This window comes from Helianthus annuus, chromosome 8, assembly GCF_002127325.2.
Source record: "Helianthus annuus cultivar XRQ/B chromosome 8, HanXRQr2.0-SUNRISE, whole genome shotgun sequence".
Classification (NCBI taxonomy): Eukaryota; Viridiplantae; Streptophyta; class Magnoliopsida; order Asterales; family Asteraceae; genus Helianthus; species Helianthus annuus.
This window is the reverse complement of record NC_035440.2, coordinates 98,708,162-98,722,535: the sequence shown is the minus strand read 5'-3', so window position 1 is coordinate 98,722,535 and position 14,374 is coordinate 98,708,162. Positions and strand designations below refer to the sequence as shown.

The 14,374-nt window shown below is 37.5% G+C and overlaps 1 long non-coding RNA gene across 10 annotated transcripts; it reads right to left on the bottom strand.

Moving 5' to 3' along the window:
* Window positions 1–4,637: 4,637 nt before the first annotated feature.
* LOC110873492 lies at window positions 4,638–10,661 on the bottom strand. Of its 10 annotated transcripts, none has more exons than XR_004863985.1 (7): window positions 10,351–10,661; window positions 9,846–9,993; window positions 9,359–9,482; window positions 8,979–9,258; window positions 6,370–7,522; window positions 6,025–6,082; window positions 4,638–5,160 (listed from the first exon to the last, which is right to left on the bottom strand). It is a non-coding gene; the product is annotated as an uncharacterized LOC110873492 (long non-coding RNA). The 10 variants fall into 10 exon arrangements; XR_002555180.2 differs by having other exon boundaries at window positions 4,641–5,160; window positions 6,984–7,522; window positions 10,351–10,657; XR_002555176.2 differs by lacking the exon at window positions 4,638–5,160 and having other exon boundaries at window positions 5,839–6,082; window positions 6,984–7,028; window positions 7,317–7,522; window positions 10,351–10,655.
* Between the last annotated feature and the right edge of the window lie 3,713 nt (window positions 10,662–14,374).

The following is a 14,374-nucleotide window of genomic DNA, read 5'->3' as shown; positions in this document are numbered from 1 at the left end:
CATCTAATAACCAAAAATCGACGAAACTCCTTTGATTTTGAAAAACTCCAAATTAGACGAAACCCTAACTGTGACGGAACTACATGACGACGAAACTCTAGTTTCTTCAACCTTGACGACGAAACTCTAGTTTCTTCAACCTTGACGACGAAAATCTAGTTTCTTCAACTTGTTGATGACGAAACTGATGTTTCTTCAAACTGTTGTCGATTAAACTCCACTGGTCAACAGTCAACTCTGACTTTATTTGACCAAGGAAGTTTCGTCGTGAAGTAGGAAGTTTCGTCGAGATGATGAAGATTCGTCGTCCATCACTTTGAAAATTTTCAAGTTTTTGGTGCTTTTCACAGAAGACATAGTTATACATGTTAATGTGCACATTACACATAAACATATATACATACATGTCTAATGCATATGTTATACCATTGTTACTTATTGTGGATGTTTACATATGTAGATGGCACCGAAAGAAAGAAAGCGTAAAGCCCCGACTAAGAAGGAATACAAATCTGAAGAGGAGGTGATGTCCGAGAAGCGTCACAACCAAATTGCCTTTCTGGATCCCGCAGAAAAGATCACTGAACTGAAAGAGATTACACAGTGGATCAGGGAGTCGCGAATCAACAATGCTGTCACCTTTTCAACGCCTGTTTACAAATCACTTGTTAAAGCTTTCGGGAATTCCGCAAGTGTGGTGCAAATTGATGGTACTAAAGTCATTCAAGGGCAAGTGAACAATCTGAATGTGGTTGTCTCACCGGAAATCTTAAACACTGTTTTAGAGCTACAAGATGATTCTAATGCTCCATTCTCAATTCCAATCATGTGCACTCGTGGCTGCTTATTACGGATGAAGTGTATTGGTGACGTTTTCAGTTCTCAAATTAACAAGGGAGATTTTCCTTTGCGGTACAAGTTTTTACTACATGTACTTATTCAATGTCTTAGCAACAGGCGATCTAGCTATGACATCGCATGCAACGATCTTGTTGGTTTTATGGTGGCATTGGTGCTGAACAAACCGTTTAGCATCTCAAAGTATATATTTGCCAATATGAAAGAAAATATAACGAGGACTGGTGGTAGAACAACCGGGAACAAATTCTGGATGTATCCTCGGTTTCTTCAAATGATCATGAACGTTCAGCATCCTAATCTTCCAAAAGCCGACGACGACATCCTGAAGATAGAACCTATGATCTTGCAATCTCTAAGGATATTCAAGAGCCTTGCAGCAAAGAGATACACCGAAAGTAATCCTCCTAGGAAGTTGGTAGGTGCTCTTGGAAAACCAGACTACATTGCTCTGGAAGATGTTAAATGGGGTCACAATGACAGCCAGTCAGATGATGAAGAGCCGGAGTTGAAGAAAAAGATGATAGAAAAGTTTGGTCCAGAGGAGCCTGACTCGTCTGACAGTGACAGTGATGATGATGAAGGTGGTGGTGGTGGTGATGCAGGTGTAGGTGCCGTTGGTGCATCTGGTGCTGGTGGATCGTCTGTTGGTGCAGCTGGTGGCACTTCAGCTGGTGGTGATGAGGAGGATTCTAAATCAGATAACAATCCACCTGGGCCCAGATATGAAGTTTACTATGATGAACGTGGTGTTAAAAGAATCAGGACGATTAGGTAAGAGAATGATCCTGAATACGTTCCAATATGAACAAACCGTTTAGCATCTCAAAGTATATCTTTGCCAATATGAAAGAAAATATGACGAGGACTGGTGGTAGAACAACCGGGAACAAATTCTAGATGTATACTCGGTTTCTTCAAATGATCATGAACGTTCAGCATCCTAATCTTCCAAAAGCCGACGACGATATCCTAAAGATAGAACCTATGATCTTGCAATCTCTAAGGATATTCAAGAGCCTTGCAGCAAAGAGATACACCGAAAGCAATCCGCCTAGGAAGTTGATAGGTGCTCTTGGAAAACCAAACTACATTGCTCCGGAAGATGATAAATGGCGTCACAATGACAGCCAATCAGATAATGAAGAGCCGGAGTTGAAGAAAAAAATGATAGAAAAGTTTGGTCCAGAGGAGCCTGACTCGTCTGACAGTGACAGTGATGATGATGAAGGTGGTGATGGTGGTGATGCAGGTGTAGGTGCCGTTAGTGCATCTGGTGCTGGTGGATCGTCTGCTGGTGCAGCTGGTGGCACTTTAGCTAGTGGTGATGAGGAGGATTCTGAATCCGATGACAATCCACCTTGGCCCGGATATGAAGTTTACTATGATGAACGAGGTGTTAAAAGAATCAGGAGGATTAGGCAAGAGAATGATCCTGAATACGTTCCTTCGGATACCGAAGCAGAAAGTTTGAAGATAAAGAAAATGTTTGTCCAACGCAAGAAGAAAGCAAGAAAGTATATCAGTACTTCTTCTACACAGTAATCCGTTCCTCAAGAGCCTTCACAAGAAGCGGAAATGGATCCTAATCTTGGATTCACGGCCACTGAAGCTTCTGAAATGATTCCATCTCCTCCGAGGTATACCGAACCAGTTCCTGTAGTGAGTTCAACACCTGAAACTCCTACAGTGACTCCTCAAGAGCCTACTCCTGCCATAGCGTCAACCATTCGTGCAACAACCTCACAGCCAGCCACAGAACGCAGACAGACTATGTTTTCTCGGATGAATCAAGATGAAAAGGTAGACTTCTTATTCTCCCAACTACATGCTGTTGCAGGTCAGATCAACAGGCATAATGATGTGTTGCAAGTAACTAGAGCAGACTCGATCAAGCAACAATTGGAAATTAACACGTTAAATTCCACTATTGGGCGACAAGCAGCAGAGATCACTCGTCAGCAAACTGAAATAGATCAATTGAAGGCAGAGAATGCTAATTTGAAAGCTGTAGATGAAGTGAGAGAGCGGCAGTTGCTACAAATGCATGCGGCTGATAATACTCGCGGTATAGAAATGAATCGCTTGAAAGAAAGCAACTCAAAACTTCAGAAGTTGGCCGAGAACCTCAAAGAAAGACATGACTTTATGAAAGAGTGGTACGATTCTCGGAACACCACGATAGTTGATGGGGTTAAGAAGATAACTGAAAGCTCTGAGATTGTTAGAAAGCGAGTCCATATTCTGTGGAATGATCATTGCAAGCAACAAGAAGTGTTGAAGAAAAAGGATGATGATCCTAAAGATCAAGGGAACCTCGACCCTTCTGCCACTTCAGAACAACCGCCAACAACTACCTCATCTCAACTCGTTGTCTACAAGCCTTCACAGATTGAATCTGCGCAAGGAACCTTAAGTGGAACAGTTGAAGAAGTACAACAGCTTCAAAGCAGCTCTAATATCGAAAGCTCTCTACCTGGTACATCTTCTGTTCCTAGTACAGCTGATCTTGCTTTGCAGGCTGTCCATCCTATCACTGGAGAAATTCTAGAAGAGGGGGAGATTGTCTCTGATTTCTCGCAAGAGCAGCTGTTAGCCTTGAACGCTATGAAGGAAATTGATGATCCTGAGATAGATAAGATGCCGGTTGAACCAGAGACTGAAAACGTTGAAAACATTGAAGAGATCGTGTTTGAATGGGAAACCAACAAATCAACTTATGTTCGTGCTGACGAAACAGAGTTTGATCCATTTGACGAAGAATGGATGAAAGAGAATCAAGAAGACATTGATAAACATTTGAAAAATCAGGCGTCTTCTGATAATCCGACTGATTCTTTCGAGGAATGGAGAAAGCGCTTCTTGTCCAAGGTTGAAAAGCCTACACCGCCGGAAGTACAGGTTGATTTTCTACAGTTCGAGAAAGTGAAGCCTCATGGAAGAATTTTGAGTTGGATGTTCGTCAAGGAAATTCACTGCGTTGCCATCAAGCGTGAATATGGCATTCAGTACTTCAGATCGTTGCTAAGCATATTGTCTTTACCTTTTTAGGACGTTGCAGCTTTAACGAAGCGTGAGCTTGTTAATCGTTCAAACTTCGAAGGAGCTACATTGTTCAAGTGCAAGATAAAGTTAAACAAAAAGACAGGATGTGAAGACGTGTTGTACAAGCCTCAGTTTCCAATATATCAACAGATCAAGTTCACGTTGGATCTAGCGACAAATACGGCGCGATACAAGCTTGTCTATCAACCCGCGAAAGTTATGGACAAGATCCCGTTAATGCCGATGAAACAGAACTTCATTGATGATATGAGGCTATGGTGCTACGATCCGGATACGCATGAGGAAGTGATTGTGTTTAATGGTGACCGTGAAAACTTTCGGATGTTAGATCCGATGTGGATCGTGAATATGTCGGCAAACGACATTAGCAAGCTGTTCCAGCATGATTTATTCTATGATGACAAGGACGCTCATCAAGCGCTTCGATTTCAATGCGTCGCTTGTTATTGCTTTTATCGAGGAATTAATGCTCGAAGCACCTGGACGCTGAAACACTGAAGACGGAAGATTGAAGACCGAAGACAGCAACAGACAAAGGGGAGTTTGTTGATGCATTATTTTGGTGTCTGTCACTTGTCTTAATTATCGATGTAATGTACGGTCTTTTATTTTATCGAGTCTGTAATTCGCCGTCGGCCAAGTCGGATATCCTCCTATCCTAATTGTGTCCAACAAGTTGTCTCAGTTTGTTATGTAATGTAAATGAACTATACATGTTGCATGTTATGGTTTTTATGTTTGTTTGTGTTTATAAGATTTGCTGCAAAATGTCTAACAGTTTGCAGCCAAACAGCTTATGCAACCATCGACGAAACTTAGAGTTTCGTCGAGCACTTCATGATGAAACTCTGTTTTGGTCACAACTTCATGTTTCGTCGTGATGGGTGATGAAACTCCTTGAGTTTCGTCATCTGTAGAGTTTTGTCAGGCCCAAGTGAGGTTTCGTCGGGCCCACTCCTAGTTTCGTCACTGTTGGGCCTAGGCTGCTATATAAACACAACATGGTTTCACTTTGAAACTATGAGAGCATACCCTGAGAGTCTACCGTCAAACTGTGTGTGTATCTGTTTGATCTTTGTACTCATCCTTTTAATCAATTGACTGTGTTTCATTGGTTATATTGTGTTGTTACTGTCTATGTTTGATTTGGCATAGTCACGGGGATTCCGCATTCGTGACCGTGTTTGTGATAAACAAGAGATTTGGTTTTGTTATCGATCCTCTGAGAATCAGGACCTACAAAATAAACTACCACAATCAGAATACAATCTTTTCTTCAAAAATTTGAGAAATTAGACTAAAACCTATTAATGATGAGAAATTAGGCTGAAGATTTAAAATGATGGCTCTGCACCACTACAATATTTTGTAACTATATGTGTGACTGAAATATAAGACTACTAAAATGCAATGATAGCATTCAAAAGGATAATGCCAACAATCCAAGAAAAAAATGAATAGATATTAGTCAACCTGCCCCTCAATTATCATAAATTAAATGGTAATTTCATGTACCAATATATTGTAATAGTAGTTTTTTAGCAACAACTGGGTCTAACAAAACATTGCATAATTGCATCAAACCCTTGATTTGATCGATTATTAACACAAAAACAAACTCGGCGATTTTCATGAAAAGTGAAAACACACCCACACCTCTTTTTCTTTAATTAAATAAAAAACACACATTACATATAAATCCTACATCTATATTTACACTGAAAACAAACATAATCACCATGACACCTATTTAGACTCTAATTAGGAAACCATGTAAACTAAATCAAATAACCAATAACTATACTAAAATATAATAAACCTATTTCTAGATTCTTTTACAATTCACCCACCTCAACTTTCACACATGAACCACACTTAGGATTAACTTCTAATAATATTTCAAAGAGTGGTAAATTTGAGTTGGAACTGTATGCATTGTCGGATTTGTTGCTGTTTTCATGACAGACCAAGTTACCAAGGTCATTTGCATAATTACATAATTGTTATGACATATACACAAAATATGTATGGAAACTCACCCACTGACATCTCCCTTCACCACATCTCCCTAGAATCACAATTGTAGGTATGGAAACTCACCCACTGACATGACGAACATCCTTCCAAATCCGTAGTGCTTATGGTTATCCCTACAAACCTGTAAAACCAAAAACATGCATTTATAATAAATCATAAACCCAAACAAAAAACACAACTTAACGTGGATTAGTATTTAGTAGAGCCTATGTTAAATTGCCCGGAGGCCAGGAACGACATTTGTTACCATAAATGACCATTCCATAATCAGAATGTGCAGAAGCACGTATACAACCTCATCAAAATAGAAAATCTGGCTAATACTTGAACTCATTCCTAAGTTATAAAACCTAAATTCGAAATCAAACAAAACCATAAAACTTGAGGGTTAGGGAGATAGAATCTTACTTGAATATATAGAGATGTTGACGAATGTACCGCTAGTTAGATGCTTCTATCAGTGAGATACCAATTAATACAGTAATATCAAATTCAAACCCTAAATTGATTATTTGAACCCTAATCAGTTAAGCATATTCAGATACTTAAATTGATATTTTAAAAAATATCAATTTTGAATGAACTTAAAAACCTAATATTGTCAAGTTAAAAAGATATCAAAGAAGAAAACATTTAAATATATGAAGAGAACAATAACTCAACTTCGGTTTTTGATGTACAAAAAGCGCTACTAATGGTTTGGTTACAGTCTGACCTAAAAATCGTGATTCATAAGTTTTAAATATATGAAGAGAACGAATACATACCTCTTATAAAACCTGAAACCTCTTTTGAAACTAAATTTTGTTTTCAAAATTGATAGTAACATCAACATTTCCAACACATGTAACCATATTAAACATTCAAACCATCCATATGAATTTCATATTCTTAAAGCAAAAGATTTATAACATTCGCTACACATAATAAACTTTATATTTTGAAACACAAAGCAACATCTGGTTCAGGATTAAATCTAAATAACAATGAATCAAATCAGAGAATAACTGAAGATATCAGACCTTAGCTTAGTAGGATCGCTGGCATATTATTATTTGAAAGAGACCCTGTTTCAAAATAACATCATAAACACAAAATATTAAACATAAAATTGTCAATCGAAACTCTAATGCTATCAGATTCCAATAAACAGTCTGAAAAAACACCTGATTAGAAACTCTAAAACCTTTAGGGTTTTCATTGTCGGTTCAAATCATGAAAAAAATAGTCCGTGTTTCAAACCAAGAATTCAAATCGACAACGGAAGAGAATCGACAGAGGCCGAATGGGATATTAGGGTTCAAGCGTAATTGGGGAAAAACGATATTTTAAAGATGAATTGATATGAAGCGTACCTTAAATCAGATGAATCGACAACATAATCTTTATTAAAACTACAAAACATTGGATCTGAAACATCGGATTAAAGAAAACGAAATCGTATGTAAAAGATGGGGATATCGGAATCAAGAATCAATACCGTCGATGAAGACTATTATCTAATGAAGATTGATTATACCGCTTCCCTAAGTCGCTGATTTGATCTCGAGGATTTGATTTCCTGGAAAAAAAACCTCAAATCAAATCTATAATCGATCATCAAATAGTCAAATTAGAGAGTATCGTAGAGTTAGATCTTTAAATATGTTGATTCTTGATCAAAAGTATTGGATGTTTCGTCGCCGTGTTCGCCAGAGAAGAGCAGAGAGAGTTGAAATTAGGGTTATGAGAGATGAGAGAGAAAGTATAGCGTAAATGAGAAGCCAGATTCAATCCTCAACTATGAGATATGCCAAGTGTACGATGACATGACTGCTTTGTATGTTTTTGTCTGTTAAATAAAGGTAAGTCAATGAGCTAATCTGTTGAGTATATTTTAGAAACTTCAAGGTTTACTAAGGATTTGGGACAGAAAGATTACAAAAACCAACTAAATTGAGAAGTTTTAAAACATTATCAAAAAAACAGAATGCATAATCAATAGTAAGTCAGAATAATACAGGACATAAACGTAATTCTCATTTGCTAGGTAGGCAAAAGATTTCTCAATATAAAGAGGGAAGATCCATGCATGAAACCATAACTGACAACTATGGGATCAAGAAAAGTGAATCAGCCTCAAATGGCCTCTCTAGTTGTGGTGTGTCTTATAGTAACCATAGGTTACATAATACCAACCAGTTCTGCCAACCATGACACGCATATAATCCCGGCAAGGGGGGCTGGGGGTGGGGGAGGTCTTATAGTAACCATAGGTTACATAATACCACCGCCACCACCATCCAAAACTCCACCACCACCACCATCCAAAACTCCATCACCACCACCACCATCCAAAACTCCACCACCACCACCATCCAAAACTCCATCACCACCATCCAAAACTCCACCACCACCATCCAAAACTCCATCACCACCACCATCCAAAACTCCACCACCACCACCATCCAAAACTCCATCACCACCACCATCCAAAACTCCACCATCTTCCCAAGTGTAATAGGCTAAGTGTTATTTTTTTTAAATATAGTTATCTATATTGCTCTTAATGTATATGATAGATACATATTATGTGTCTGGAACATACTTAGAGTCTATGTTACCCTTCTTGAAATGGAAGGTCATTACTCCACATCAATAAGGTCAAACTAAATACTTTATAAATTTGTTCAAAAAAAAATACTTTATAAATGTCTTTATTTAAGCAATTAAGCCAATTGAAGAATGATTTTTTAACGGCTACGAACGGGCCGTAAACGCAGCGGATAACCACTACGTTTGCAACCGTTAAACCGCTGCGTTTACGACCCATACGCAGCTGTCATACAGCCATAAACGCAGCCATTTAACGGCTGTGAACGGGCTGTAAACGCAACGGATAACCGGCTGCAAACGCAGCCGTTAACCGCTGCGTTTACGGCCTGTTCACAGCCGTTATACAGCCGTAAACGCAGATACTTGATAAGTGTATATTAATAAAAGTATATTCACATATCCCTAAATCTATTGCATCTTACTTGATAAGTGTTGACGATACTGATTTTAATTCCATTGCAACTAAAGAGAAGCCTTATGCTCATGCTTATGTCCTCCCTGCACCACCCCAGGAACAAAAGACACATACATACCCCTTAAAACTGCACAACACTAATATCGCCGTAAATCTTGCTACAACAAACTGGAGTTTTAGCGGCGACATTTGTAATTAGACAAACACGTGCAACAAGAATTTGTATATAAACTAGCTACTTATTTAACTTATACCATATTGTGGCAGTAGCTGACTCCTGAAATGAGCTGCCGAAAGAAGAAATGAACCAACAACAAGAACCATCAGTATATTTATTTAAAATAAGCGACGGTTGATGTGAATGCAGAAACAAATAAAAGAACATACCTTGTCTTCTAGATACTGGTTAGCATTTCGCGAGTATCAATAGGCTTTATATTACATATTCAATACCTACATTCTTTTAGTTTTACCTCATTGAACTCCCCAGCTTGTGGCAGCATATTCAGACCTGTCGTTCCATCCAAAATGAGTAAATGCAGTAAATGAACCAGCGCTTCATGACGGAATTATTTGCTAAAGTAATTAAACCAACTTCAAATGCACATAAACATTTCAAACTAACAAGCTGAATACCCAACCCCAACCCGAACCCGCAACCTGCAAGAACCTGAAGAACCAAGCCCAACCCACACTTGGACCCGGACCTAAAACCCTAACAGCACTTTTTTTTTACTAAAAAAAGTCAAATAACATGGAATCAAAACCTGAAATGGTCAAAAGACCCACCAAATCGACTAGAATGTATGTGTGTTAAACTAAAAAAAAATGACACAATCTACTGAAATTACAAAAAAATTAGGAATGTTGATACCGATTTTGGAGCCGGTGAAGGTCTGCCACTCGAAGATTACAGTCCGGTGAGCCACCTCGAACCGCTGGTGAGCCGGTGAAGGTCTGCCGCTCAAAGACTACAGTCGCTGATTCGCGGACGAATTCGAATAACACTTTCCTTTTTCTCTCTGTACCCATTCAACACTAGTTTTAGGCAACGAATTATGATTTTAGAAAGATAGCACTAATTTTTTTTCATGATATAGCTATATTCAACATATTATCACAAACTGTTTATTCCATACCAGCACTACACCTACCAAAAACACTAAATCGCAACCTATCACACATTCAGATGCAATTTCCAAACAAACTCAACAAAAATCTTTATCCGGCTTCTATCTATGCTTACGAGTTGAACTACAAAATCAAACAATTAAAACAGCAAGCAATAATGGTACTCAATCACATTCACACAAGCTAACCTACTAACGATTTTTAACATCAAACAAAAAAAAACACGGGATTGAACGCGATTGACTCACAGATGACCTGAAAATGGTGGCTCGTGGCGGCAGGAACTCTTGCTTAGGTGGAAATTGAGGTGCACAGGGATGGAGGGAGAGAAGGTCGGTGGGCAATTTTGGGAGAGAAAGAGTGAATTTGGGTCCGAAAGTGAGGGTTTAGGGTTAGGGCGGGGGGAAATTTTGGCGCTTGTTTTTCTTTTGGCATTCACAGCGTAAAAGAAACCCTAGCCATCGGATCCCTCCACTAATCAACGGTCAGCATTAGGTGTTATGTGAGCGCTCCGGATTATGAGCATTAGCGACGACATGCTTAGTGTCGCCGCTAAAAAGGTCGTCGCTAATGCTCATGTTTCTTGTAGTGGATTATAAATGAACCAACGTTTAATAAAGTCAAAACGTATACAGCATGTCTAATTCTATAAGAAGATCACAATGCAATAAAATTATTAAACTTCGCTGACCATATGACTATGTGAAGAACCTTGATCAGTAAGGAAAATAAAATCAACGTTGTGAATGGTAGAAAAGACACTCAAATCCAAACCAAACTTTAGACCAAAACTATTGTTCTCCCAAAACTCTCCAAACTCATATGATCCCCATCCTATTCTTTGTAATCCGTACGTCAACACCTCTTTAGACCTACCACTTGATGCAGATAGTTGATAACCCACATTTTTCACATAATATATCAAATCTATTAGCATCGTCGCCAACATTCGGCATTTACTTCGTGGAAGACGAACAAAACCTAGACAGAAATTGGGCCATACCTTCGACTTTGCTAAGAATACCTGGATCCACCAATGTGGCATCCATTGGCCATCCATTCACTTGAAAGTTGAAAGCCTCCATAATCATAGCTTTGTGTAAATAACCCTCCATAACTCTGTGTAAAAAGCATTGTGTTTAGGTGATTGTGTTGTTTTATTTGTTACTTGTGTAAAACTTCAAATACGTTTACAAAAGACCAACACAATCTAACTTGCTCGGCAGGTGTTTTAGTATTAATCGACTTCAATACTCCTGTTATACAAGAGATTCAAGAATTTATATTCTATTTTTTCTATCCAAAAGAGTTCTTCTAGGGCAGCGAAGTTCTAAATGTGTAATATGTAATTTAAATTTAAAGCTAATTCAACATAAATACATAAAATTAAATTGTATCTATATATACTATATAACTATATAATACATATTGAATCGGCAAAAATATAATCGATACCACATTGCTTGCAATGAATTAACTTTAAAAATCGACAACGATAATTACTAGATTAATGGCCATCATCATCAGACAAATAATTATATTTGATCAACTCATTCAAATCACCAAATTCAAATTATAAATTCATTGAACCTCTTACTTTATTCATTTTTCTCTTTTCTTCGTAAGTTTTACAACCATCGCAAAACCTAGCTGCAAACCGTCACTGATAATTGAGCCGGTGACCAAGCCCCTGTCATCGCTGAAAGTTCATCTCTGGTCGCTGGAATCATGTATCCGGCATGCAACATATTATTGAATCAAGGTTTGGTTTTTGTGGATCTTTGTTTTATGGGGTTATGGTTTTAGAGTTTATGGTGTGGTTAATGATATTGGTTTGAATATTTGATTATTTGATGTATATACCTTTGTAGTTTATGCCATTTTGGACCAACAGTGAAGGTTTTTTTTTTTCAATTGATGTTGTGGATTTTTTTTCATTTTTAAAGTACTTTATTAGGTTTTAACTATTATGAGTTTTTTTTGTACTTTGGTCTCTGTTCATTATGGGAGAAAGGTGGATTAAGGCTGATTAAGATTTGCCAAGCAACTAGCATTATGTTAAAGTTATGGCTTGAAGTGACAAACATATTGTAAGATGGAAGTGATGTATTTTGATTTGATTGGGTATATTGTATTTTGTTTAGGTACGTTTGTTGTATGGAAGTCATGATGGCAACCCAAAGCTATATTTGCATACTGTGCTAGGCTTGATATTTGTGTTTGAAAGTGAATATATTATACCTTAATATAAGAAGTTGTATAATCAAACGTAATGAAATGTAATTGGGGAGATAGTGTTTGGATGTATTTTTGTTTCTTGAAGTACATTTTTTTTTACCAAGGGTACATACCCCTTATGAAATTCACGACTGCCGCAATACGTGGATTACTTTCTAGTAAAGTATAATAATAACAACCGAGTGATATAATATTAATATACAAAAAATTAGAATGTTGCATACTTGAATTATACATTGATGTATGTAGAATTAATAGTATGTAATAAATCTCCATAATGAGTGTAGGAGAAGTGCGACACAAGAAATTACCATTACCATATCTATTAAAAACACAATATATTGAACAATAATGACGGGATATCATTAGTGCTAGAGGGCCGTGATGGCCTCTCAATTGAGTTATGTTGTATGTAACATATTAAGTTGTCTAAAAGATTCTCACTCGTAATCTTATTCGATGTGGAGAAGACGGGGGAACACAACGGAAGGCAAGACCCGGCGACCTTGCAAGACCTGAGAAGACGTAAACAGGAAGAGCTATACAAGATAAAGAAAAGAAGATACAACAAGGAGGAAAGATGGATTCTAGTCTTAAGCAGAAGGAATTGAGACAAGAGAAAAGGTTCATCAACAGGGAGCTTAGACTTCGAAAAGCTGTTGGCCCCAATTGATCTTTGGTCTCTAGAACATGAATCGAACTTGAATATAAATGGAATGTTTTCTACATGTGATTCTGAATGATTGAAACCCTATTTGTACTAATCGAAAGGTTGCATCTCGAATGGACGTGTCTCTTCTTCAATCGATGTGTCTCTTGAAGAACCTGGTGTTTGCTGCCATATTAGAACGGCGCGTCTCTTCTGGAGATGTCGTATCCGTTAGATTGTAGGTTATAAACTTCCATTTGATCACTTCTAGTCCTCGCACTTATTTACTAACTTATTTACAATACAAACCGACTAATAACACTATTAGAAAAATTAAAATTTCTGACACCATTTTTCGTAGGAAATGCGTCACAACTCGCGATTTTCTACGAATTTGTGACAAAATGTGTCACACATAAACACCAGTTTCGTCGATATTGTTTCAACACACATCTGTTTCGTCATTACTTCATCATTCAGTTTCGTCAAACATACATTATAACTAAAAAAAAATCATTTGATTGTTAGTGGGAATCAAATTTGGTCCAATCAGATTGCCATTATGTGTTGTATTTGGTACAATAGCTTTGAACTAGGATTTGACATATGCATGTGTGAATTAAATTGAAAGGGAAGTTTTTTTTTTTTTTTTTTTTTTTTTTTTTTTGTCGTCAAACATACATTATAATTTAAAAAAAAATCATTTGATTGTTAGTGGGAATCAAATTTGGTCCAATCAGATTGCCATTATGTGTTGTATTGGTCCAATAGCTTTGAACTAGGATCTGACATATGCATGTGTGAATTAAATTGAAACGGAAGTTTTTTTTTTCTTTTTGTTTTTTTTTTTTTTTTTTTTTTGTTGTCTATCAAAAGTAAAGTTTCACTAACCGTCCCTATAGTTTCGTCATTCTTCATGTTTCGTCACATTAAAAAAAATATCAAATTTCAATTCAGTTTCGTCGACATCATACATTCAGTTTCGTCGTATTTTTTTTTCATACTGTTTCATCATTGTTCAGTTTCGTCGAGCATCATTTCTTCACAAGAGTTTCGCCAAGAACATAGTTTCGTCGAGAAACTTGTGCCTTTTTCAACAGAGGACTTGCAAAAGTGTGATAACAGTCTGTTTTCAAGAGTGTGATCAATTTTTCACTTCTATACACCAAACATGAGTTGTACTAGCCCATGGGATTGGAGTACGGACTCACAACCAGTTCAAAAACCGACTTCGATGGCCGAATATTTAGCGAGTACCATACCTCGACAACAACAGTCAATAAGTGCAAGTCAATGGGCTTTGGTGTCGAATCACAATCAAAACATACAGAATCTTTTGGTAGCGAGAGAAGAAGGAAATGCAGCTACTAGAAAGACACGTCATG